This window comes from Spermophilus citellus (assembly GCF_964194105.1).
Source record: "Spermophilus citellus genome assembly, chromosome: 9".
Classification (NCBI taxonomy): domain Eukaryota; kingdom Metazoa; phylum Chordata; class Mammalia; order Rodentia; family Sciuridae; genus Spermophilus; species Spermophilus citellus.
In genome coordinates this window covers 58,483,977-58,511,724 of record NC_138191.1, presented here as the reverse complement: position 1 = coordinate 58,511,724, position 27,748 = coordinate 58,483,977, and the positions used below count along the sequence as shown (strand labels likewise).

The window sequence follows — 27,748 nt, the reverse complement described above, 5'->3', positions numbered from 1 at the left end:
TTATTTTTATGCAGTGCTGAGGATCGAACGCAGTGCTAAGCAAGCACTCTACCACTGAGCTACATCTCAGCCCCATTGCACTAAGTTTGATGAGAAGTAGAAGCATGCTAGGACAAAGCAAAAGTCTGAGCTCAGTGTAATAAACTGGGGAAACAGCAAGGCCTGTTCATCCAGATTTATTTTGGCATCTCTGAGTCTATGGAGATACAGTGCTCCTTTCCTGGGATAAAGGAAGCACCTCTCACATAGGATCTTACCAGTTGCTTCAGGAGTTCAGAAAAGCCATCCCATACAGGCTCTTTCTCAAATTCCTTCATCTTTTTAAGTTTTACTTATTTATTTTTTACTTTTTTAGTTGTAGATGAACACAATACCTTTATTTTATTTATTTATTTTTATGTGGTGCTGAGGATCAAACCCAGTGCCTCATACTTGCTAGGCAAGCTCTCTACCATTGGGCCACAACCCCAGCTCCGAATTTCTTCATCTTAAAATATTTACATGCTATATTTGGGGGTAGCATGTTCTGGACCCCATCATTCTCAACAATGAACCACCAGTGTATACAACAGTGAATGTAATGTAGTTATTTCTTCACATTCTTCAGTATAAGATTCATAGCAAAAAAGCCAAATGTCAGGGGAAGAGGGTATGGAGACAATATGGTCCAGAAATCTCTCCAAGGATCTGTTTCCAAAACTGACAAACTTTAGGATGACTAGAGAATACATTTATTCCCATTGGTCAGCTTTTGTTTTCCTGAATATAAATTTTTACAACTAAACTTTTGCTAATAATTCAAAAAACACAGAATTCAAAATAATATCTGCTGGGGACTTAAAGTACGGAAGTTCTATGGTGTAATTAAACATAATTAACCCAGAATTGAGACCCTTTCTAAAAGGAAAGCTCCTCACTGATACACATATTTAAATGGAAAGCCACCCAACTCTTCCATGGAGGTGAGCTAGAAAACGTAAGGCCAAGAGTTTCATTAGGTTATATAATTGGTTATATACAATGGGCATACAGCATAAATTCTCAGTGGGAAAAAAAAGAATTGTGATTTTAAAAAATAATAAATATTTTCAAACCACACACAGGTCTCCTACCTCCATCTTTCCTATTCTTGCTGTCTCTGAGTAACCACTAAGTATGATTTCTTATTTTTCCTTTCAGACTTTGTGTATGTACATCTTTAAGTAATTCCCCTGGTGAGGGGGACTGAAATCCCCAGCACTGTAATGATTCTCTTTTCTCATGGGGAGTAGATAAGATGAACAAGCTGTCACAGTTGTCTATTATTTTTAAACAGGTGTATCAAGATATTTGGTCCTTCTGAGGAGACAGGACTCATATCTGCAATAAAGGAGAATTTCTGAAGCATCCACAAATATCCTACTTTAAGCTTCTTGGTATAGAAAGTAATGTTTGCTTTTTTATGTTTTCACAAAAGACTGAGGAAAAAATCTGTGTGTCCTTCAGGGTTCCAAATGAAATAAGAGACTGAGGTTGACCATCACTATGAGGTCACAACTTAAGCCCTGGGGAAATTAATAGGAAGTTCCTGCTTTGGGACTTTCACTTGCTCAGATTGGCAGAAGTTAGGTGGAAGCCCTGTTGTTAGCACTCACTGTCTATGGAGTAGGTGGAAAGCAATTACATTGACATCATTGAACAAGATTACCTTCAAGTAGAGAGACAGAGGCTTTGTGGCTGGTACCAAGACATTGCCTGATCTAACTACACAATAATTTGTCTTTTACTTTGGAGAGGTTATTCTGGTAAACCTCTGACCACTGGACTAAAAACCACGTCAAAGTGGCTGTATCCTCAATCTTCATGGAGTTTATTTCCCAATTCTGAAATATATGTGTCTTACCAATGGGTCTTATACCAGACATCCAGACACATCTACCTGACCAATATTGATATGAGTTGCCCACCTTACCTGAGAGTTGTCTGAGCCACTACAACATAAATCTGGTGAGCCTGAAGCATTTCATCATCAAGGGGAGATGGCATACATAAGATCAGGTTTAATGTCAGGTGCAGAGGCACACACCTGTAATCCCAGCCATTTGAGATGCTGAATCAAGAGGATCGAGAGTTCAAAACCAGCCTCAGCAAAAGTGAGGCGCTAAGCAACTCAGTGAGACCCTGTCTCTAAATAAAATACAAAATAGGGTTGGGGATGTGACTCAGTAGCTAGTGCTCCTGGAGTCCAATCCGCAGTACCCACCCCCTCAAAAAAATCGGGTTAAAAAAACTTCCTACTGTTGGGGGGTGGCACATGCCTGTAAATCCCAGCAATTGAGGAGGTTGAGGCAGGAGGATAGTGAGTTCAAAGCCAGCCTCAGCAATTTAGCGAAGCCCTAAGCAACTCAGCAAGACCTTGTTTCTAAATAAAAAAAAATTAAAAAGGACTGGGAATGTGGCTCATTGGTTACACCCCCCTGGGTTCAATCCCTAGTACCAAAAAGACAGGGTGGGGGGGAGGGAGGAGAGGAGAGGTGTAGAAAGAAAGGAAGGAAGAGAGAGAGAGAAAAAAAAAGGGAAAAAACTTCCTAATCACTGGGTGTACACCTGTAATCCCAACCACACAGGAGGCTGAGGTAGGATAATCACAAGTTAAAGGCCAGTGGGGCAATTTAATAAGACCATGTTTCAAAATAAAAATTTAAAAATAACGGCTAGTGGTGTAGCTTAGTGGTAAAGTTCTTTTTATTTATTTATTTATTTTTCTTTTTCTCTCTGCAAAATGATATTACCAGTAAAAATCGAACTATAACAGCAGGTATGTCCTCAAAAGACAATGAAGATGGAAATCTGTCTAGTGCATATAACTTTGATCAGTATATCTCATTGTCCATGTGCCAAAAAAGAGATAGACTGAGATTTGGATCTATACAAATTCAAGGTCATGGCTGTATGTTCAAAACTTGGAAGGAAGAACAGAACACCAAGAAATTGGTAGCTGGAAATTCAGGGAAAAGGTGTGTCAATGAATACCTTGGAATGATACCAGAATGTGAGAATATTTGTATCCCATGTGAATTATAAAAGAGCCTTCGCAATTGAAATGTTTTGGATCAGTGGACAATATTACCCATCTTGTAAATCCCTGTTTCTTTTCCCAAATACTTCAGTACTTGAACAATATTCATGGACTTAATAAGGGCTTTCTCTTAACAAAGTTGACCTGGTCACTGTCACTGCTGAATGTCAGCCTGACCTTGAGCCCTCAATTCAGTACTAAACTCAACAAGAAAAGACTGCCACCTCGTGTCAGATTAATTACATTGCCCCCTTCTTTTACTCTTCCAAAGGCATAGTAACTTGGTAATTTGTCTTTATTGGAATAGAAATTGTTTTTCCTTGGTACTGGAGATTGAAGCCAGTGACACTTTACCACTGAGCCACATCCCCAGCCTTTTTATTTTTTTATTTTGAGACAGCCTTTTCTAAGTTGCTGAAGTTGACCTTAAATTTGTGATCCTACTGCCTTAGCCCTCTGAGTCACTGGGATTACAGGCAGGTGCCACTGCACCAAACTGGTATAGAAATTTGCTCTAGATAATCTTTCATTCTTTTTTAAAATTGTTTTTTTATTCTAATTTGTGGATGATCTTTCATTCTTGACTCTGTGCATCTGCCAGAAATATTATCTGTGAATTTACTTAATCCCTCATTTGCCAGCATGATATGCCATACAACATTGTTTCTGATCAAGGAACTTATTTTATAATAGAAGAAGTAAGCCTGTGTTAATGAGATTCTCTGGTCCCCCCAGGAATTCTAAAGTAGAGTTATTCAAGAAGATTTACTCAAAATTCAGGGCCCCGGAAAAAAATGGGGGCCCACCTCTTAGGAAATGGGATGGCAGGAATGAGGTGGAAAAACAGGACCTTATCTTCTTTGAGGAGGGCTCAAGATTGAGCCCTCTCCGGCAGTGAGACCTGCAAAAAGGAAAGCAGAAGAGAACCTGGCTTCTTTATACCAGGTCCTTTAAGGGGCTCATGTTCAGAGTAGCATTGTAGCATTTAGGGTTGCTCTGAGCTGGGAGCATCTAAACCCTGTCATATCCCTGATCTGTGAGCATAACTTTAAAAAAATAAAATTTAATTATTAATGGACCTTTTATTTTATTTGTTTATATGTGGTTCTGAAAATTGAACCCAGTGCCTCACACATGATATAAGCAAGTCCTCTACCACCCAGCCACAACCCCAGCCCCTCAACATGTCTTTTAAATACAGTTCTTTGTGCCTATTCTTATACATTTTTTTTTTTGTAGGCTCTTCTCCATTTATCAACTATTTCTCATGCCCAGCGTGTCCAGGAAGTCCTTCTTTACTGGCTGCATTAGGCCACAGTGATCGCCTCCTAAACCACAACACTTCCTGTCTGTTTGGCATTTATCATTCATTCTTCAATGATAAGTGAATATGTCTTTTCTTCCCAAGTGGATTCACAGGAGCAATTTCATAGACCTCATAGCAGGAATCACAGTAACTGACACAGATATCTACAAATGCATGTTGAATGGTTGATAATCTGATAACAATCAAGTATGATAAGGAGAAAGTGCCATAGGCATTCATGGAGGGAAATCATAACAGAGCATAGCAGGCACCCAATAACTAAATTGAAGAATGGGTGGACATGATGGGGGAGGTTACATGGAGACAGGGCCTAAATTTGACTTAAGGGATGGAAAAGACATGTTGGGAAGAGAGGAGTAAGGAACAAAGGATTCAGTGGATATAGCATCTCTTCTCAACTGTCTTCTGCAGTCTTCTCACCTATTATCTCCACATCCTCACTCCTGGCCCCACCATTAATATTGCTTAATAAAGAAACAGAATTATTGAGCAAACAAGTCTCAGAATAGACAGGAAAATAAACTTCATTTGTTACTGACATGATCACATAATCTTTCCCGCTTTTGGTCTCCAGTACCACGACAAAGCAAAACACTTTGGGGAATGGTGCCCAAAATTAGGATGTAGTTTTAGGCCAGTCCTAATAGCACAGGCTCGAATTGGGCAACCTGTGGCCTCTGCCATCATCTGGAACATGCCAAGTTTAACTCCTTCCCTAACCATGTAGTATTCTGAGAGTTTAGGGCCAGCTCCTTGGAGATTTATACTGTGGATTAAAATCAGTTCAGATAGAATGAAAACTTGAGACAAACCAAAATCCATGACCCTCTATGAGGCTATCATAGGTAAATGCAAATTTTCCATAATTTCTTGACCCTGCTATATCAGGAGCTAGCTAAAGTTCTGTGTTTTTTACTTAGTCATTTTTTATGTCCCAGGGATAGGGGGTTGGGATTTCCATGGAAGGTAGAAAGTACATATTGACCTAATTATTCCAAGTCTCAGATACTCTGGAAGGATCTAGATGAGTACAGGATTTTAGCAAGCTTAGCCCACTGGCTCCTAGATCCTGTGCCTGGAATAAGATCTTTACATAGGAGACCTAGAGGGATGCCAAGCCACAGATGCCTGTTCTATAGCCCACACTTCCTTGCCTGTGATCCAGCAGATCTATCTATATATCATAGGACCATCTTCATTCTTTCTAAATCATTGTTTTTTCTGAGTCATGACCCTCTAAAAACTAAAAATGGAACCACCATAGGACCTGGCTATACCATTCCTGGGTATACACCCAGAGGAATTAAAGTCAGTGTACTATAGAGATAACTGCATACTCATGATATCTGGCACAATTCACAGTAGCCAAGTTATGGAATCAGGATAGATGACCATGAACAGATGAATGGAAATAGAAAATGTGATATGGCCAGGCATGGTGGCACACACCTGTAATCCCAGCAACTCAGGAGACTGAGTCAGGAAGATCACAAGTTTGAGGACAGCCTTAGCAAATTAGTGAGGCTTAAAAAAGAGCTGGGGACATAGAACAGTAATAAAGCCCCCCTGGGTTCAACCCCTAGTACCCTTCCCCCAACAAAGAAAATGTGGTATATATACACAATGGGATATTATTCAGCCATAAAGAAGAATGAAATCACATCATTTGCAAGAAAATCATTAGGTTATGTGAAATAAGCCAGATTCAAATAGACAAGTATGGCATGTTTCCCCTCATATGTGGAATCTTAGGCTGGGGAGATGAACCAAAAATAACAAGGAGGCCATTAGAGAAGAGAAAGGTGACAGGGGAAGGGGAATGGAGGGAAAGGTGGATGTAATGAAAGTATGTTATTTGCATGTAGGAATATGCAACAATGAAACCCATTATTCTATAAATAAAATGTACTAATAAAAACCCTAAAATAAATAAATAAATTCTAAAGATGTTCAAACACCAAAAAAATCAATCTATTAATAATTTTTATTATTTATTACTAATTCTTTGCCTAACTTTTTCTTTACTTCTTGGTTTTTACTTTTGCTTTTTAACTAGATTTATTCTAATTAATTGTCCATCACCTTCTTGCTTACACACACACCCCCAAAAAATTATTATTATTATTATTTTTAAAGAGTCAAGATCTTGCTATGTCACCAAGATTGGTCTCGAACTCCTGGTCTCAAGTAATCCTTACGTGATCCTCTTAGCCTCCCAAATAGCTGGCACTATAAGCATGCACTCCTGGGCCCAACTAAAAATTATTTCTTTAGAGGTACATTATGCCAAAGTTTTTTTTTTCATTGTTGTTGCCCTTTTAGAATTCTTTTGGCTCTTATGAAAGAAGTTTTTCATGAATTAATTTCATCAGGGAGTTTTAATTCTGCTTGCTATTTATAAACTTGGGAGTTGATTAATATTCAGGGTTTTCCTTCTTTTATGTAAGATCCTTTCTAAAAATTAGGCCATGACAATTTGCCAACCAAAAAAAGAAAAGGGCTACTGCAAAAAGCATCACAACTGAGATCTGACTGAAAAGTTCCAGTAGTGTTGAATAGTGCCATGGACATTGCAGATACCATTGCTCCTCTTAAGATTCTCAATCTGGGACTGAGATACTAGAAGACTCATTTGTTGCCAGGAGCTGTAGTTATTAAGTGGTTCATAAACCCGGAGAATCCAATTTCTTTTCTTGGTGAGATATTAAACAGAACTTTAGATACCTACAAAACCACAGCAGGTTCCCTCACTTTCTACTACAGGACAGATCGAAAAGAAAGGGGAATGAAAATGATCTACTCTGCCAGGTCTTATGCTATTTGTTTTGTGTATGAAAGTCTCAGATAATCCTCAAAATGACCTCATTGCCTACATTTGACAAATGGGAAAACTGAGGATCAGGATAGTTAAGTAACAACCAAAATCATTGGTAAACTGATTAGCTGGTGGATTGGCAGAGGGGGATCCAATCTCACCTGCCTGCCTTTAAGGCCTGGGCTATTCTAATGGATACATTGCTCAGGAAAGGGTCAGCAATAAATGTTTTATTGAACGAGTCAGCAATAAATGTTTTATCCAGGTGCCCACAGAATTAGAATCCAAGGCAAAGTAAGAATTATATAAACTAGACCAATAGGGGTCAGGGTGATGTAGAGCTCTTAGGTCAGGTCAGAAACTAGGCAAACTTTGGAGACATATAGATAGAGTTTATAGTGGGCTAGAGGAGTGTGTGGGCAAAGAGTGAGGTCCTATCAGGATTCAATCAGAAAACAACAGCCGTCTGCCCCACACAGCTGCTTCTATACGGGTGGTGCCTGCCTCTGCAAAACCTTGAGAGGAAAGTGTGAGAACATCTCCCAGATAACCATCCTGTGAAATTCATCCTGCCACCTTCGATGGTTCCACCCAATCATGCTACTCTGGCTCTCCCTTCCCTCACTCCATCTAACTTGGCCAATATTGAGCCCCTTTGCTCCCATGACCTGTTTGGATACACATTGCTGGTTCAGACTGTTTCTTGGTTTTGAACACAGTTCTAGAATTAGCCCTCTACCCTCTTGCTTCCAGTCCTATGAAGAAATACCTGTGCCTCTGCCATCTTCTTGCCTGTGGGAGTCTGGCCAATCTCCCTGCATGGAAGGGCAGTGTGACCCAGGTCAGACATAGGTATCAAAGTGTGTTAGTGAGCTTTCTGTCTCTGTGACAAAATACCTGAGATAACTCAAAAGAGGAAAAGATTTATGTTAGCTCACAGCATTGAAGGTTTCCATCCATAACCACCTGGCTCCATTGCTTCAGGCCTTTGGTGAGGCAGAGCATATTGGCAAGAGCATGTGGTAAAACAAAGTGGTTCACATCATGGTGGACAGGAGGAAAACAGAAAGAGAAAGAGGGAGGGGAAGATAAGAAGGAAGTTGGGAGGGGGAGGAAAGGAGCTGGGGAAAAAATACATCATTCAAGGACATGCTCCTAATGACCTGCTTCCTCTAATTAGGCCCCATCTCTTAAAGTTTCCATGATCTCCCAATAACACCACCAGCTGGGGACCGAGCCTTCAACACATGAGCCTTTAGGGGACATTCCAGATCCAAACTATAACACAGAGTGAGGTCAGAAATAAATGAAAGCTGGAAAAGCATGTTGCAAAATCAAGAAGTGAGGCAGGCAAACAGTCGGAAAACCATCCTGGAGCCCCCAGTACTGAGAATTATCCTGGGGAAAACTTTCTGAGGGACTATGTAGACTTTGGAACCTTATAGTTTTACTGTCAATGATGAACAGGAATTAGTTTTAATAAAAAATAGTTTTAATACTATATATATTGGCTGATTTGTTCTGTGATGGGACAACTTAATGCCAATGTGTTGAGTTGTCCAGAGAGAGATTTTTCTGAGGTTTCTAGTGGAAGTTTAAGGCAAAACAAAGGAAACAAGGTACTCAAGTCTTTTCTGCTCTGGGCATCTCTGACACAAGACACAAGTCAGCTGTGTTGTATATAATTAATGGGACCACTGTCCAGCTACATCCATGGGTATCTTAAGTCCTTGAGACCCATATACCCAAGGGATGAAGCCAGCTAAAAACCCTGGCTTTGGTCCAGAATTTAATCCCAAATGTTCTTGTTTTTTGTTTTGTTTTGTTTTCTTTTTTCTCCCTACTCTGGTAAGCTGTGTTAGAAATCAAGTAAACTATAAAAGTTTCATTTATCCTCCTGCCATAATAGGAGAACCAGGTCCAAGCCCTCCCCCTAGAACTCACTTCCCTGAACTTCAACCCAGGCATCAGCCCTTTCTGTAATCCTCATCTTACCCCAGACAAACTGCTCGTGGCTGCCCAGAATCCTAGGAGAAGGGGTAGTGTGAACCCATCTACAAGGTAACTAAGATCAGAATGAGTCCCTTTGCTCTTCCAAATGACATAGAGATACACAAAGAAGTCTGGTGTGGACTTAGTCCTGAGTTCACATGAGACATTTCCTGAAGAAACACTGCCAGAAACACTGGTGTGGAGTTGGGTGGGAGAACATTGTATGGGAGTGAAGTCATGAACAAACAGGGATTGTAAGCTCACAAGATATGCATAAAAATGTCTATATTACCTCATTTGTACTTGCAGACTAGAGGCTTGGGGATATTCACATTTCATGATAGAAACTGAAGAGAATCTCTAACTTTAAAGTTGATGTGAAGAAAGGACAGGGGAACTCTATTTCAGTCTCATTTTGTCAGCCTCACAGAGTAATTCCATGTATGAATTTTTTTTAAAGCAAAATCCTTCACTCATTTACACCTCATGTAGCAATATTCCAACTGATCTTGAAACGAGTATGTCAAACCATGTAACTTGATTCATTTTTCAATAACATATGATACAACACTTCCTGCTTTCCATAACAAGAACTAAGAGTTTTTCTAGTTTAAAGTAAGGATAGAGAAATTTAAAACTTCTTAGACATCCAAATTCTAGGTAGAAATGTTTTCACCTAAAAAACTAAAAAATAAGTATTAAAAAAATAAATAAATAAGGAGACATAGTTCAGTAGAAGAACATGTAATTGGTATGTGTGAGGCTCTGGATTCAATTCCCAGCACTGAAACAACAAATATATGAACAGTTCTCCTGGTATTTACACTATTTTTTAACCTAAAAGGTTGTACTTTTAAAAGAATGGTATTGGGATAGGGATGTAGTGGTGGAGCACTTGCCTAGCATATGTAAGACCCCCAGTTTGATGCTGCTTGAGACTTTGACAATAACTGAGGTCATTTTAAAAAATCTCTCCCTCCATGTCTTCATCTTCCCTTCTTTTGCCATCATCTCTCTTGCCCTTGAATGATTATAATTTAGAACAAGATTTTTAAAGTTAATTTTAATTTTGTTCAACAGAACTTTCAGTTCTCTACTTCCCTCATCCCCCCTCCAATGCTGGGGATTGAACCCAGGGCCTTACCCATGCTAGGCAAGCATCTCTGTCACTGAGCCACATTCCCAATCCATTGTTCTTTATTCTTAATTTTTTAAACTAAAAAGCTTAATTAAGATGCCTTTGGCTTCTAAGACTTTTGATTGAAACTTATTTGTTGCTATTGAAACTTGACAGTTTATGGGTTTGGAAAACAATCTTCTAATGGTTTTCATACAGTTTCCCTCCCCCTCCTCTTTCCTTTCCAAGGGGAGGACTGTTACAGGTGGTTCTAAGGTGGCAGGGACCAAGCAGGAGGGCAAAGAGTAAAGGAAAGCAGGGATGACAGCATTCCACTTTCTTTGTATCCATCTGACACCCTGCTGTTGTGCTGTCTACATTACTAATCTCAGACTGCAGTACTGCCCCAAGACACCATTTGATAATCAACTTTCTAAATAGAGAAAAAGTACTTGATTTTTTTTAAACTTGGAGACAAATATTCTACTTAAGAAAACAGATTGACATTTATACCGATTTGAAAATGCTGTGACATTTTTGGGAATTGCTAGGCTCAAATGGCTTTCTGGAGTTAGGGAACCAAAGAACCTGCCAGATGACATTTTTTGCTCAAGGGAGGGAGGAGGTATAGAAGAGAAGGCAATTTGGATTCTCAGCTGAATGTCTGGCTTAGATGTTAAGCCTCTCTGGCAGAGAATGTGCTTTCTTGCTCCTGTTTTTGGTACAGTGCCAAGGGAACTGTCAGACCACAAGTAATCATTGTTAACTTGCAGTGGAAACCAGAGCCATTAAGAAAAATATTAAAAGTCTTTTCCAGGACCATAACATTTTAGAGGGGATAGAAATAAGATACCTGTCCAACCTGTTTTGAAAGTCATAGATGAAAAATGTACTAAGCAGTTGAATTTTTAAGCAAGAATGACAAATTTTACATATAATTTGTCATGGATTTAAAAAGACAATGTGCTTAGAATAGCAAAGTTGCTGTAACTTAAATAACACAAAAAAACAGAGGCGGAAAGTCTAGGTAATTTAGAATCATGATGCAGCAAAATAATAGTGTTAATGACTCAGAATTCCCTGACCTGATGCATTTAAACTCCAGAGAGTTGCCTTGGTTGTCTTTGCAGAAAACAACCCCTGTTTGTGCAGGCTGCCAACTGAATGTCTTTGAACTTCAGTGTAAAATCTTTACTTCTCAAAAATGCATTTTAGAAGACTTTGCTAAAAGTTTGGCAAAATCTGCAGATTCCCAAAGGTTACTTTCATCACAACTAAAATTCCTGAGTAACATATAAAGATGAGTGAAAGTCTCATAACAAAAAATGATAAATATTTGAGGTGATAGATATGTTAATTAGCTTGATGTAACCACTTTTAAAAATATACATGTATCAAAACATCACAAATATACACAATTTTTATATGTCAGCTTTGCCTATTTAAAAAAACAAACAAACAAACAAAAACACTGATGGGTGGAAGCAATTCCTTCAACAGCTGAGAACATTTTCCTTTGCCTGTGTTTGTTTCCTAAGTAAATTAAAATGCTTGAATTTCTACCCTCAGGCGTGCCAAGAGGTAAGAATTTTTACTACCTTGGCTTCTTCCCTGTGAGTCCTTTGACCAAAAATTACAGCTTTTCTAAGTGACCTCGCCATGTGACTATTTCCTGCTGGGTTATGGTAACTTCTCTCTCCCCTCATCCATTCTCACTGAGGCCTAGGGTTATCCTTCATGGTTCCCCAAAGTTCTCTCCACAACTTTATAAGTGACCTTTAATAAATAAGCCCATTTAGAATGATTCTAGTCATTCTGCAAATTTTATCCCAGTCCTCTAAAAGCATTCTAAGGTACTACAGGTTAAGAAGCAAGAGACTTACTAGGTACACCTTGGAATCAAATGCACCGTCCCAGCCTGTTGTTGAACTCCATCTGCTAATGCATATTATGCAGTGACCAGTCTCAAGCTCTTTCTCTGCTCCATCAGCCTGACAATCACCACATCATACACCTCCCTCTATTCCCACTGCCACCTCTGTGGTCCAAACCACTACCGTCTCTCATAGTCTCCTCCACACCAGGCTGATTAGTCCTCTGCACTAGTCTTGCTCCTTATCTCTGTTCCACATTGCAAAGAACCTTTCCTTTCTAAACTGTGAATCTGATCTTGTCATGTAGATACTGCTTACTAACTATAAGTTAAATGAGAAAACAAGGAAGGTTCCTCTCAGATGGAGTGTTCCTCAAACCCAACAGTCTTATAGGGCTCAGAAATCTCCCAAGAACCCATGAGACATGGTTCCCACTGAATCCACCAGCTTCATCTCTCATAACTTCTCCTCTTACTTTCTGCTCCACCACTTGTCCTCCTTTCAGTTCCTGGAGTAAGCTAAGCTCTTCCTGGCCTCAAAACTTCCTACCTGTAGCCTGTGTGTTAGAAATTTTCCTTCTCCTCTCCCTCCTCTCTCATCCAGCTTAAATCTCATTTACTCAGAGAAACCTTACCTGACTGCTCTGTCAACCCCAATCCCAGACCAGACCCTTTTTCCTATTTCTTTTGTAGCAAGAATCCTAATTAAAATGAATTATTTATGTAAACAGTCACTTAATGTCCAATTAACATGTCTTGCTACCTTGTCTATTCCTCCCTAGTCTTGGTTGCCAGCACCACGTACCTCAATAGCTGAAGAAACCGGCTAATTGGTTTCCAGGCCTTCACTACCTCCCATTTCTGGTTCTCTTCAAGGCTACCAGAATGATCTTTTGAAAACTTAAATGGATCGTGTGACTTCCCAGGTCAAGAGTTTTCCATCACACTGAGAAGAAAATCCTAGGTCCGGCCCCTATCGTTCTGTGACTGGTCTGCTACTTGGTCCCGCAGTCTTCAGCCTGGCTACTCTCCACCTCACTCAGTCTGAACATGTTCCTCCAACTTCTGCCTCACCATAATACCCACCATTTCCTCCTCTTTCTCATTTCATCTTATCTCCAAATTCTCCAGTGTAATTGAATACTTCATAATGTGCTCATGTGTATATAGATGAGGCTTTTGTTTCCCACTTCTCCTAAGTTCAATTCTTTTAGTAATTGCTCTCCTCTTCCTCAGCAGATTCTCTTCCACTCTGGGTTTTCTATAAAAATTTGAGGTATGATTGATGTAGAAGGAGTATATATTTAATTAATACATCTTCATAAATTTGAAAATAAGCATTCATGTGAAACTATCACCCTAAAGAATGCCATAATACCTTATATACAAATAAAGATATGAAAAATTGTGGTATATATGTGTATTAAGAATTGAAATGCAAAAAAAAAGTACATGTATAATGGCATAAATTGACATGAACCTACTTTATATACAGAAATACAAAAAATTGTGCTCTATATGTATAATAAGGATTGTAATGCATTCCACTGTTGTCATGTATTTTAAAAAATAATAAAATCAATAAAAATTTTTAAATAAATAAAAGATCTATTAAATATATATATATATATATATATATATATATATATATATATATGAGAGAGAGAGAGAGAGAACAAAGAGAGGTGGAGACAGCTAAAGGTATGTATATATATTTTTTAAATAACCCAAGAGGAAAGGAGGCTGGAGATGTGGCTCAAGCGATAGCGTGCTCGCCTGACAGGCGTGCGGCCCAGGTTCGATCCTCAGCACCACATACAAAGATGTTGTGTCCGCCGAGAACTAAAAAAATAAAATAAAATATTTTAAAAATTCTCTCTCTCTCTCTCTCTCTCTCTCTCTCTCTCTCTCTCTCTCCTCTCTCTCTCTCTCTCTCCTCTCTCCTCTCTCTTAAAAAAAATAACCCAAGAGGAAAGACAGTAAAACTTAGATGGTATTGGGGAAGACTGAGCACCCCACAGTACTCAGCCAATGTGGAAGGTGCAGGGGGATCTTGCGCTCTAGGGGATAAACACTGTTGTATTCAGTCTGTGGGTCCTTGACCACCAGGCACCCAATCTTGCAAGACCATCATTAAAGTAAAACCTTGCTTTTTGCTGTAAAAAAAACAAAAAAAAAACAAAAAAAGAATGCCATAAACATAACCATCATCTCAAAGTTTCCTTTTCTCTCTCTCTCTCTCTCTCTCTCTCTCTCTCTCTCTCTCTCTCAAAACATTTAACATAAGATCTACCCTTTTAACAAAATTTAAGTATACACTAGAGTATTGTTAACTATATGCACTTCACTGTACTTTAGATCTTCACTGTACTTTAGATCTCTAGGACTTAGTTATCTTGTGTAACTGAAACTATGTAGCCTTTGATTAACATTTCTGTTTCCCCCTGCCCTGATGCCTGGCAACCACCATTCTGTTCTCTGCCTCTGTGAGTTTGACCACTTTTTCAATTCCTGATGAGATTCTCACTCCAAACAATATGCCTCTCATCCCCTCAGTGGGCATGTGACCTAAGTCTGATCAGTATAGTCTCCCATCCCCTTGTGATTTTTTTTTCTAATTGTTCTTTTTAGATATATATGACAGGAGAGTGTATTTTGACATGTATACATGGAGTATAACTTATTCTAATTAAGATCCCATTCTTGTGGTTGTACATGATGTGGAGTTTTACTAATGGTGTATTCCTAGATGAACACAGGAGAGTTATGTCAAATTCATTCTACTGTCTTTCCTGTGCCTTATTATGTATATTGCTAGTCTCACCCAGAGAAAAGTAGACCAAGTCTCTCTTTTTTAAAAAATTTTTATTTTACTTTTATGTGGTGCTGAGGATCGAACCCAGTACCTCACGCATGCTAGGAGAGCACTCTACCTCTTGAGCCACAACCCCAGTCCCTCAAGTCTCTTAAATGAAACAATACACAATAATTTCTTTTCTCTTTCTTTTTCTTTTGAGTGCTGGGAGTTGAACCTGAGGCCTTGCACCTACTTGGCAAGTGTTCTACCACAAAGTTATACCCTGGGGGCTGGGCTTGTGTCTCAGCAGTGGAAAGCTAGCCTGGCACATTCGAGGTCCTGGGTTCAATCCTCAGTACCACATAAAAATAAATAAATAAAATAAAGATATGTATACACACACACACACACACACACACACACACACACACATTTTTTAAGTTACACCCTGGCAGGAGTATTTCTCAAATGTTTCAAATCCAATTATTTATTCAACAAACATTTATTGGGCACTTTCTGTGCCACCTACCTATTGTGTTAGGAACTGAGGAAACCTATGGTAATAGACAAAGTAGACAAAATCCCTGTCCTAGGTAATTCTGTAGCTCAGACACTCATTTAGTCATGTGATTGCTAAAATTCTGAGTCTAAGGAGGGATGCAGGGGCTGAGGTTGTAGTTTAGTGATGGAGTACATGTTTTGCTTGCACAAGGCCCTGGCTTTCATCCCCAGCACCATAAAACAAAAACAAACTCTAAAAAAAGGTGCAGAGTTTTTACTGGATCCATCAAAGACTTTTGTGATCAAGTAAGTATTACTGGGGCTGGAGTTGTGGCTCAGTGGTAGAGTGCTCACCTAGCATGCACAAGGCACTGGGTTCGATCCTCAGCACCACATAAATGTAAAATAAAGATATTGTGTCCACCTAAAACTTAAAAATAAATATTAAAAAAATAAAAAACAAATATGTGTTACCATAGATTTTGTGGATTCTAAGATTAATCTACTCTACAAAGCATATTAAAATGCAAGATGTTAATAGAAAAGAGATATTAAAATTCTATTCTTTCAAAGAGCTGAATCACTCTGCTGGTTAGAGATTATATGTAAATCAGTTCTGAATCTAAAATGACTCTGGAAAGCAGAGACATGGCACAAGGTCATATGTCTTCCTAGAGATTTTCAGAATATCAGCACTGTGTTAAAAAGAAAATCTGAGAGAGAGGAGGGAGAGAGAGAGAGAAATTCTAGACTTAGGAATTGAAAAGTACAAGAATATAAATTTGGTGTGGAGAAAACAAAAATGGTTAAGCTATTCCATTAGTTTAGACCAGCAAAAGCATTCTTAGCAATAGTTTAAATTTTCCGTTTTGTGACTAATTTTGCTTTCCTATCATGTTTTATTTAGAGAGGGAGAGTTAAAAAATAAATAAGAGAATAAAGAGGAAAATAATCAGTCATACTCCTACCACTCAAAATTAGCTTCTGATAATATTTTGACATATTTACATTCAGTCTTTTTTTAATGTTCATTCTATTTTAAAAAACATTTCTTGGGTCTGGGGCTAGGGCTCAGCAGTAGAGCGCTTGCCTAGCACATGCAAGGCGCTGGGTTCGATCCTCAGCACCACATAAAAATAATAAATAAATAAAGATATAAAAAAAGAAAAAGAAAGAAAATATTTTAAAAAATATTTCTTTATCTCCCTCACTGTGTGTCTCTGTCTCTGTTTATCTATCCTTATTTAAAAAATATTAAAGCATCAAACTAATACTAAAGTCCCTTTTAAACCATATCCCTCTTGTTTCCTAGACAAATTGCTATTTGAAATTTGATGAATATGGTTCTATTGCATTTTCTATGTTTTTATTATACATATACAAATAAAATGTATCCGAAGTCACTTACCCACTGCTAATATGGGATCATGGTGGGGCAGTTGCAGGATTCACACATCATCCAGCTTGATGTCTGAATTACAGTTTAGACCAGGCTGTCAGAGCCACAAAAATTATAGTGTATATGATTTTTTTCTGCAAGAAAAATATTTCTATTCCATAAGATGAAATTAAATACATTTTTATCCCACAAAGAACATCATGATTTCCCAGTATTTTGGCCTGAATGAGTGTGAAGACCACTGTTCTTTTAGGGGTTGAGAAATCTTTATTGTGTCTGATCGTGTGACAGGTGCTGCTCCAGCTGTGAGGCTCAGGAGTAATTTCCTTGCCCTCATGAAGCCTATATTCTATCAGTACATAGATAACAAAAGGAGACCAATAGGCATCATGTAATGATAAATGTGATAAAGGAAAAGGAAATCATGTATGAGAATGGAGGCGAGGATGTCTGAGTGGGTGCAGGAGATCTCTTTGAAGAAATGATCTTTGATGTTATTGCAATGAATATTGTGAATACAGTGCAGGATGGAGCCAGAAAAGATCACGAGAACAAAGCAAATCCATGCAATGTGATATTTAAAATGATCTGCCACTTTAGGGCCCCGCAGTTCATGTCACAACCTAATATTCTGGGGAGGAAATATTGATAGATAGAATTAGGTACATTTCTTCCCCAACTACCTGAAGAGTGCAAAGTAAGAAGCCTCTGAAGAATGCACCTCAGTAAGAACATGTCTGTGATGTTATCAGAAGCATAAACCATGGAAAATTTGGCAGAGGTATATAAGGTTGTTAGGGCTTCTAGGGCCTAGGAAACAGTTGCAAGTACTAGGAGTTTGTCTTTGCTCTCTCTGAGCCTTCCATCCCTCCCTATCTGCAGTGCTCTCACACCACCCAAGGCCATTCCAACCCAAAGACTGTTCTGGTGGACACCCAGCATGTGTTGGCCCAGCTCTCCTCCTCCATTCTTCAGCACTCCCTTTTTTTCCAGAGTATGTTCTTCCTACTACAACCATGTGGTTCAAAATGAACTGCCAAGTTATTAGAAATCCTGCTCCTTGTTGACAAGTCTTTGGGTGCAAAAGTGACCCACACTGGGCTAATCTGAGTGTTTCATACACTGACCACAGTGCATTTCACAACCTGGTCAAGGTTGAATGAAATCACAAGACAAGCATCCATCCCTGGGATTTTTTTGATGTGGAACATAGGAAGAAACTTCAGTCTCTGTCTAGTGGCAAAGCTGCAAGAACTGAGGCAGGGGAGTCGTTGACAGTTCTGCTCCTTGCTGTGAAGGAAGCTATGCTGAGAGAAGCTCAGAGGTGAGAAAGAGAGTTAGTAGTACTGGCTCTTCTCGTTGCAGACATCCTTGGATTTCAGCCTTATTCCTGCTGCGATTACGAGCAGCTGCTAAAAATTCCCCCTCTTGCCCAATCTAGTGGTGGTGCTTCCTTTAGATAAGAGTCCTAGTAAAAATATCTTTCTCTACATTGCCCCAAGCTCTAAAATTATGTTCCATATCCCTCACGCTTGCCAAATAAAATTCCTCTCCAAGGTGATAGGAGAAAATAATCCAATTGGCTATTTGAAGCAATTCAAACTGAGATACGGACAATTCAAAATTTTCCCTATGTTGATAATGGGGGAAGCTATGCTTCCAAATTTTGCTGTGAACTTGAAACTACTCTGAAAATAAAATGTCTGAGGGTATAGACCAGGGGTAAAGCACTTGCCTAGCATGCATAAAGCCTTGGGTTAAATCTCCAGCACCACAAAAAAATAAATAAATAAAAATTAAAAACTGGTCTAAAAAATAGTTTATTTTAAAATTTTTTTTTCCCTGCAGACTTGGCCTTAAGATGGATCCATTTTATGACCCAGCAATTCTATTCCTGGTTATATAACCAAGAAAATTGTGGGGCTGAGGAGATAGCTCAGTTGGTAGAGTGCTTACCACACATGCCCAAGGCCCTGGGTTTAATCCCTAGCACTACCACTAAAAGAAAAAAAGAAAAAGAAAATTTGAATAAAATATGTCCCCACTAAAACCTGTACACAAATATTCCTATGGTTTGAGTGTGTCCCCCAGGGTTTCCTGCTTTGGAAGCTTGGTCAACCATGTGGTGATGACATGTCCAGTTCGGGTCCAGGTCCTTGATGTCCTGAACAAAGAAGTAAGTAAAACACACAGAAGTAACAGGCAAAGTTCAGATTTACTGAAGGTGAAGGTGACAGTAGCACTTCATAGGGTAGAAAGGAGTTGGCCAGGAAAGAGAGAAAGGCTCAATGTCTGGAAATTAGTGTTTTATATGCTAAGCTGTGGGGCGTTTTCTTCCCTGTATGAATCTGATTGAAGACCTTACCCCATTTGCCCCCACTGGTTACCTTATAAAACCTAATTAGAATACTGTTCAATTTTGTCCCATTGGTTACTTTAGAAAACTCAATTAGCATACTGTCCTGTTTACCTCCATTGGTTATTTTAGAACACAGAACCTGTGGCAGGAGTTATTATGGGTAATAAGTTCTCAGTGGTGGGAGTTGTCATGGTAATGGAACTTATCATAAACAGAGACATGATAGCACACGATGACACATTGTCTTCCAGCAGCATTTTTCTTGTATCCTGCCTCCACCATCTTGGAGTCCCTGAACTCCGACATAACAAGGTGGTATGGAAGGTTTAAGAAGTGAAGCCTAGTTGGAGGTGCTTTCAGAAGGGACTAAGTGGTTCTGTGGGACTCTGTTTAGTTCAGTCAAGAGGGTTCTTTAAAAAGAGTGAGCCTGGGCTGGGGTTGTGGTTCAGTGGTAGAGTGCTTATCTTGTATGTTCGATCCTCAGCATGACATAAATAAATAAAATAAAGTGCTGTGCCCATCTACAACTTAAAAAAAAAAAATCTTAAAAAAAAGAGTGATCCTGATCTCTCTTACCATGTGATCTCTCTTTCTTCCATGTGTTCCCTCCATGATGTCATTCACCATGATGTGATACAGATAATTGTGCCCTCACCAGAGTAAAGCAATATTGGCACCATGTTCTGGAACTTCTAGAACTATGAGTTAAATAAACCTCTCTTCTATGATACATTACCTAGCTTCAGGTATTCTATTGTAGCAATAGTAAATGGATTAATACATTTATCAACTGATGAATATATTTTAAAATATGGCATATTAGGGATTGGGGATGAAACATTATTTAGTCATTAAAAAAAGAATGAAATGTTGATACATGCTATGATGTGGAAAAATCTTGAAAACATCATATTAATTGAAAAAGGATAGTCACAGAAGACCACAAATTGTATGATTACACTTATGCAGGATGTCCAGGATAGGCAAATTCATATAGACTGAAAGTAGAGAAATAGCTATGGGGAGGAAAAATAGAGTAGGATTGCCAATGGATATGAGGAGGTGACAAGAATTTAGGAGGTGACAAGAATTTTTTTAATTAGACAGTAGAGATGGCTGTAAACCCCATGAACATACTAAAAAACACTAAACCTTACTTTTTTGGGGGGTGGGAGTGGGTACCAAGCCTTTATCTCAGGGGCCCTTGACCACTGAGCCACATCCCCAGTCCTATTTTTTATTTTATTTAGAGACAGAGTCTCACTGAGTTGCTAAGTGCCTCATTTTTTCTGAGACTGGTTTTGAACTCGAGATCCTCCTGCCTCAGCCTCTCAAGCCATAAATATATATATTTTTAGTTGTAGATGGACACAATATCTTTATTTTATTTACTTTTATGTGGTGCTGAGGATCAAACCCAGTGCCTCACACATGGTAGGTAAGCACTCTACCACTGAGCCACAACCCCAGCCCTAAACCTTACATTTTTAAAAGGTGAATTTAGTGGCATGTAAATTACATTTGAATTTTTTTAATAAAAAAAAAGACTTTGTTGACTCTCAGGTAGGATTTAAGTGGGGATATTGTTATGCAGGGATGGCTTCCTTGGGCTCTTTCTAGCTCCATACTCACACCCTCCCTGCACCCTTCAAACCAGAACAAGAGTAACAGTATCCACACAGGGTTCTGACACTTGTATCAAGGTTCTCAAAGCACCTACAAGAGCTAAAATTACACAGGGCTCATCTTTTTCAAACACAAATAAATAGTTAATGGGTACATTTTTCCTAAAGTTAGGATTTTGTCCCATTACACATCTTCAAAATTGTGGTGTCTGTTGGTAAGTGCTAGCACAATGCTTGGTACACCATGTACAAATGAGGATCTAGAATGCATGTTCCCTCCAAAACTCAGGTTGAGATTTAATCGTAACATTTAAGAGGTGATTAAGTCAGAAGGGCTCCACCTTCATGAATGGTTTAATGCTCTTATCTAGGGAGTCTGTTATTATTATGAATGAATTCAACTGCTTTTATAACAGTGCCTGTACTCATAGAGACTTAGGAGACTGAGGCAGGATGATCACCAGTTTAAGGCCAAACTTAGCAAAGTAGGGAGACCCTCAGCAACTTAGTGAGATCCTGTCTCAAAATAAAAAATAAAAAGGACTGGGGATGTAGCTCAGTGATAGAGCAACCCTGGGTTCAATCATCTGTACACACATACACACAAAAAAAATTAAAATTAAAATTGAAAAGGCGACTTCAGCTCTTTCATACTTCCACTCCCTCTCTCCCATGGTGTTCTCTTGCAGTGCAATGGCCTGTGAGATGTCAGGATGCAGCAAGAAAACCCTCATCAGCTGCCAGCACCATGTTCTCAGACTTCCCAGCCTCCAGAACCATGAGCCAGAATAAGTCTCTTTCCTTTTAAATTACTCAGTCTGTGGTAATCTGTTTTAGCAACATAAAACGTACGAAGACACCCAGTTTATTTTTTAGATTTGTTTAATTTGTTCTTTTTAGATATGCATGACAGTAGAGTGCATTTTGACACATTATACATACATGAAGAATAACTTCCCATTCTTGTGGTTGTGCATGATGTGGAGTTGCACTGGTGGTGTGTTCATATATGAACATAGGAAAGTTATGTCTAATTCATTCTACTGTCTTTATCATTCCCTTCCCTCCATTTCCCTTTGTCTAATCCAGTGAACTTCTATTCTCCCTTACTCCTCATTGTGTATTAGCATCTGCATATCAGAGAGAACATTTAGCCTTTGGCTTTTTGGGATTTGTTTATTTCACTTAGCATGATAGTCTCCAGTTCCATCCAATTTACCAGCAAATGCCATAATTTCATTCTTCTTTAAGGCTGGTATTCCGCTGTGTAAATATATCACATTTTCTTTATCCATTCATCTGTTGAAGGGCACCTAGATTGGTTCCATAGCTTAGCTATTGTGATTTGAGCAGCTATTAACATTGATATGGCCACGTAAAACACCCAGTTTTTTTTTTTTAGTTATTGATGGACCTTTATTTTATTTATTTATATGTGGTGCTGAGGACCAAATCCAGTGCTTCACACATGCTAGGCAAACGCTCTACCACTGAGCCACAACCCCTGCCCAAGACACTCAGTTTTGAGGTTTTAGGTAGAGCTGCCATTAGATAATTAGGAAGCTAGTGGTGTTGTCTTCAGAGACTTCCAATCTTTTCATGCTTTTTTCTCTTGAGGCCATTATCTTCTCACATATCCCTTATCTCCTTAGGAATCAGGGATCCCTATCCATTTGTGGGTCATTCTTGAAATTTTTAAAATTTAGCTTTAGAAATAGTTGCATGAGTAACCAAAGACATATGTATACGGATATTCATTATATAATTTTAATAATTTCTAATCAGACAAAAAAACCCTAGATCATCACTACTTGGAGAAATATTGCGCATCTATTAAACACACACACACACACACACACACACACAAACAACTCTCCTCACGGAGGATTTAAATTACAGAGCACTCTCAGGGAGAAGCCTACTCCTTAACGAATGTCTAATGGGAGTGGGTGGGATTGGGATTTGAGTAGTGGGGAACATCATGTGGAAGTTGAGGAGCTACAAGCTGATTTGGCATCCAGAGCCTTTGTTCCTGCTTTTCCTTTGCCTGGGATTCCCACCACCACCTGCACCCCCATTCCTGTATATGACCTGTTTAGTGACTTTGTTTAACTTTAGTATTATGTAACTTTGATGTTTCCTCTCAATATGCATTTATATCCCCCATTCAGCTGACTCTTTGGTATCTTTTATGTGTGTGGTGGGGGAGGCGGGGTGGTGCTGGGAATCAAATCTAAGGGCTCATGAGGTCTCATTCACTTTTGAATCTCCATCATTTAGTATATTGTCTGGCACATAGAAAGGTTGCAATAAGTATTTTTAAAACTACCTCTCACAAATTAATTAATTGTTCCATTCCCTGTGAATCAGTAGCATTGTTATGTCTCTTTTATTGTGTTACAGCTTTCTACCTTGTATCATGATTTGTTTGTGTGGTTGTCTGCTCCTCAATGGAATGAAAGCCTTCTGTGGGCAGGAACTATATGACACCAAGCATAGCCTTTTGTGTATAATAGCATGCAATTTGTATTTCATGCAGTTGGGCAACATTTTTTTAAAAAAAACAAAAGTATCTATTATGATCTAATTAATATGAGAAATAAACATGTGTAGAAATACAATACAAATGCAGAAATATAAATAGGTCTTTATTTTCACAGAACTGTCATCCAAGAATTGACAGAGATATTCTGAGGCTTAAGCTTGTTGTTGCTGATTTGTGCACATAAGGCCTAGCAGGCAGAGCTGCTCAATCAACTTGCTCTTCCTCTCTTTCCCTCAGGCCTCCCCTCCAGCTAATGGTAATTTTGACTTTCACAGTATAAGAAAAAAAATGATGCCTAGGAAAGTCAGAGGGTTACTCCACTTCAAACAGCATCTCAACTGCAGAATTGAGAATAGACCTGCCCTCCTAGGCCCCTGTAGCACAGGCCTTCTCCTGTACAACCCCAGCCCTGGGAATGTGGGATGATGTTCATATTTAGGACTCAAATGACACACATCGAAAGAGAAGCTGCAGGTCAGTTTCACTCTCTTCCCCATATTCAGAATGGGAGAGAGCTTCTCTGACACCTTGAAACCCCAAGGTGCTTGTTTTATAAGTCTGTTTTATATAGGACTCACCTTGCTGGCTTGAGAGAATGTCACAGTCCCACTTAGCCTTGAGTAGGGCACAATTAATTTTGCTTTGTGGGAGGAACTCTGGGGTATAAACTATTTAATATTCATAGAGCAATTTGCAGGTACTCAGCTTAGTCACAAAATCTGCTTAATGATACTGAACACAAAATTCTGGATTGTCTATTTCTAAGCTGTTATCCAGGCTGGCTAAATGACCCACTTTACCTCTGGCCTAAGTTCCAAGAGCAGTTGGAGTTTGGGGTTCAAACATTATGGCTATGGACAGCTAAGACCAGAGTTCTTCACCTTAGCACTATGGATATTTTGGACCAGATAATTCTTTTGTTATGGAGGCTGCCCCATATGTGATAGGATTTTTAATATGACCTCTAGCTTCTACACACTAGCTGCTCATAGCACTGCTCCTCTCCAAACCAGCTGTGAGAACCCAAAATGTCTCCAGATGTTACCAATGTCTCCTGAGATACAAAATTGCTCCAGTTAAGAATCAATGAACCAGAGCTGGGGTTATGGTTCAGCGGTAGATCACTTGTCTAGCATGTGTGAGGCACTGGGTTCCATCCTCAGCAGCACATAAAAAAATAAAATAAAGGTTATTGTGTCCACCTACAACCAAAAAAAAATTTTTTTTAAAGTAAAAAATAACCAATGACATAGGCCCTGAGACAATTGCTCAGCAACATCTGGGTCAAAGATGGATGTTCTCAAAATCCTCTTACTCGACCCCTCCCCCACTTCATTCTTTCAGTCTTACCTTAGACTATTTATTCCTATGTGCCTGAAAACTGACAAATTCTCAGTTGCTTGAGCAGCTTGAACTCATTTATCTCTGGCCCTGGATGACCTCACTGATGTCCTGCTTTAGTCCATGAACTTCTGTATCAATAAAAACAATGTACATCCCCAAAGCCCAAATTTGCAACCTTCATTCAATAAACATCTATGACTATGTGTTCTGCTCTGGTGATATGCTAGGGTAAGTTAAAGATTGTGTGGTTTATTAGATAGAATTATGTTCCATTGCAAGTGACAGTGGCTTGAACAAGATAAAAGTTCATCCTATATAAAAGTCCAGAGTGAGGCAGGCCAGAATTAATGTGGTGGTTTTATGCCATGAGGTTGATCTGCCAGGCCTCGCCTCTCTTTTAAGATCAGTTCATGGGCCAAGAGAGTTGCTCACCTCTAGCCATCAAATGTACCAGCCAGCCAGCATGAAGAAGGAAGGAATGGAGAAGAAAGCTAAATTAAGGAAGGTTTCTAAAGCCACCATGTAACACTAGAGCTTACACCTCTTTTGCCTGAACTTAGTTACCAGATCACACCTGTCTGTAAGGCAGGCTGGAGAAATGTGGTCTTTATTCTGAGTGGCTGTGTAACCCACTTAAGAACTGGGGATTCTAAGGGAATAGAATAAAGACCACAGAGACAAACCTACACAGATACAGTCATCTGGTCTTTGACAAAGGCATTAAAAACATGGTGGAGAGGCTGGGGCTGGGGCTCAGCAGTAGCACACTTGTCTAGCATGTTTGAGGCACTGGATTTGAATCTTAGCATCACATATAACTTAAAAGAAATAAAGGTCTATCAACAACTAAAAAATAAAAATTAAAAAGAAAAACAAAGTGGAAAAAAGATAGACTTTTTAATAAACGGTGCTGGGAAAAGTGGTTGTAAAAGAATGAAAATAGACTCCTATTTCTCACCCTGCATAAAAGCCAACTGAAAATGAATCAAAGACCTAGGAATTAAGCCAGAAACCTTGCAATTCCTAGAAGAAACTGTAGGGTCAACACTCCAACATATGCTCACAGGCAATAACTTCTTCAATAGAACTTTGAAAGCTCAGGAAATAATACCAAGAATTCATGGGACGGCATAAAATTTAAAATCTCCTGCACAGCAAAGGAAACAAGAGTATGAAGAGAAAGCCCACAGAATGGGAGAAAGTCTTTGCCAGCTATTTTTCTGAAAGGATTAATATCCAGGATATATAAAAAACTTTATATATAAAGAATATACACACAAAAAAACCTCAGTTAATAAATGAACTAAACAGACAGTTATCAAGAGACTAAATACAAATGGCCAACAAATATATGAAAAAAATTCAACAATCAATTTAACAATCAGGAAATGCAAATCAAAACTACACTGAGGACCAGGGTTGGGCTCCATAGTAGAGCGCTTGCCTAGCATGTGTGAGGCACTGGGCTCGATCCTGGCATCACATAAAAATAAATAAAATAAAGGTAGTGTGTCCATCCACAACTAAAACAAAACAACAACAACAACAACAACAAAAAGAAAAAACTACATGGAGATTTCATCTTACTCCAGTTAGAGCTGCAGTCATCAAGAATACAACTAATAATAAATGAATATGTGGGGGAAAAGAAATGCTTACATTTGCCTAAGTCGCAGAGACTGGCTAACTGCACTAAGAAAGTCGGAATCCTCAGTAAATATGGGACCCGCTATGGTGCCTCCCTCTGGAAAATGGTGAAGAAAATTGAAATCAGCCAGCACGCCAAGTATACTTGTTCCTTCTGTGACAAAGCCAAGATGAAGAAGAGACGGGCTGTGGGGATCTGGCACTGTGGTTCCTACATGAAAACAGTGGCTGGTGGTGCCTGGACCTACAACACCACTTCTGTCTCACAGTCAAGTCTGCAATCAGAAGGCTGAAGGAATTGAAAGAGCAGTAGAAAGTTCTACCATATAACAATTGTGGTTTGTTGTTAATTGTATTAACTGGATGTTCTGATGTGGATTGCATTAATGTTGCCCTTTCAAAAGAGATTTGTAAATTGAAGCCCTTCTAATTTGAATTGGAAAATTTTGCTGAGATAGGTTATTGTAATTCAGGTCTTTTTTCCCCAGTAGTCAGATGATAATGGCATGAAACTAAGTCTTACAGCTTAGGTATATGCTTAGCTTTTTTTTTTTTTTAAACCTCTGTTCAACTTCTCAGAGATACATTGACATATTGTACAAAAATTGTATTAAAGGTAAAATGTGCTAAAATACACAAAGGATATACATTTTAAAAAGAAATGCTTACACACTGTTGGTGGGATTGTAAACTAGTACAACCACGATGGAAATCACTATGGAGCTTCCTTACAAGAGTACAAATGGAACCACCATAACACAAAAAATTATGAGTCATCATACTATAAAGATACAGGCATACCCCATGTTTATAACAGCACAATTTACATTAGCCAAATCATGGAAACAGAATAGATTTAAAAAAAACACTGTGATATATGTAAACAATGGAGTTTCAGTTCACCATAAAGAAGAACAAAATTATGTCATCAGGAAAATAGAAACTTAAGAGCATTAAATTGGACAAAATAGGCCAGACTCATATATTTTTTCTCATGTGTAGAAGCTAAAGAGAGAAGAAGGAAAAAAAGGGGGATCTAATTAAAACAGAAGGGAGACCAGTAAGGTAGAGGAGAAGGACCAGAGGGAGAGAGGAGTAGAGAAAAAGGATAGTAATGGGGGAATGAAATGGATCAAATTATGTTATGCACACATACAGATGTATAACAATGAAGTCCACTATTATGCATAATTATAATGCACCCAAAAAATGTTTTAAATCTGGGAGTCTAGTATCATAAATATGAGAGGACAACTGGAAGCCTATACTACACAAGGACACTCGAAACACATGCTCCACTTCAGGATGTCTCCGTCTAGAAACAGAATTGTTTGTATATACAACCACCT

At 38.8% G+C, this 27,748-nt stretch overlaps 1 pseudogene across 1 annotated transcript in view; it reads left to right on the top strand.

Moving 5' to 3' along the window:
• LOC308655505 (large ribosomal subunit protein eL43-like) overlaps positions 1 to 26,712 on the top strand; it is a 46,223-nt pseudogene extending 19,511 nt beyond the window's left edge. The window contains exon 2 of the transcript in view: positions 26,423 to 26,712. The product of the transcript in view is annotated as a large ribosomal subunit protein eL43-like (transcript). The remainder of the gene's footprint in view (positions 1 to 26,422) is intronic.
• Positions 26,713 to 27,748: the final 1,036 nt, after the last annotated feature.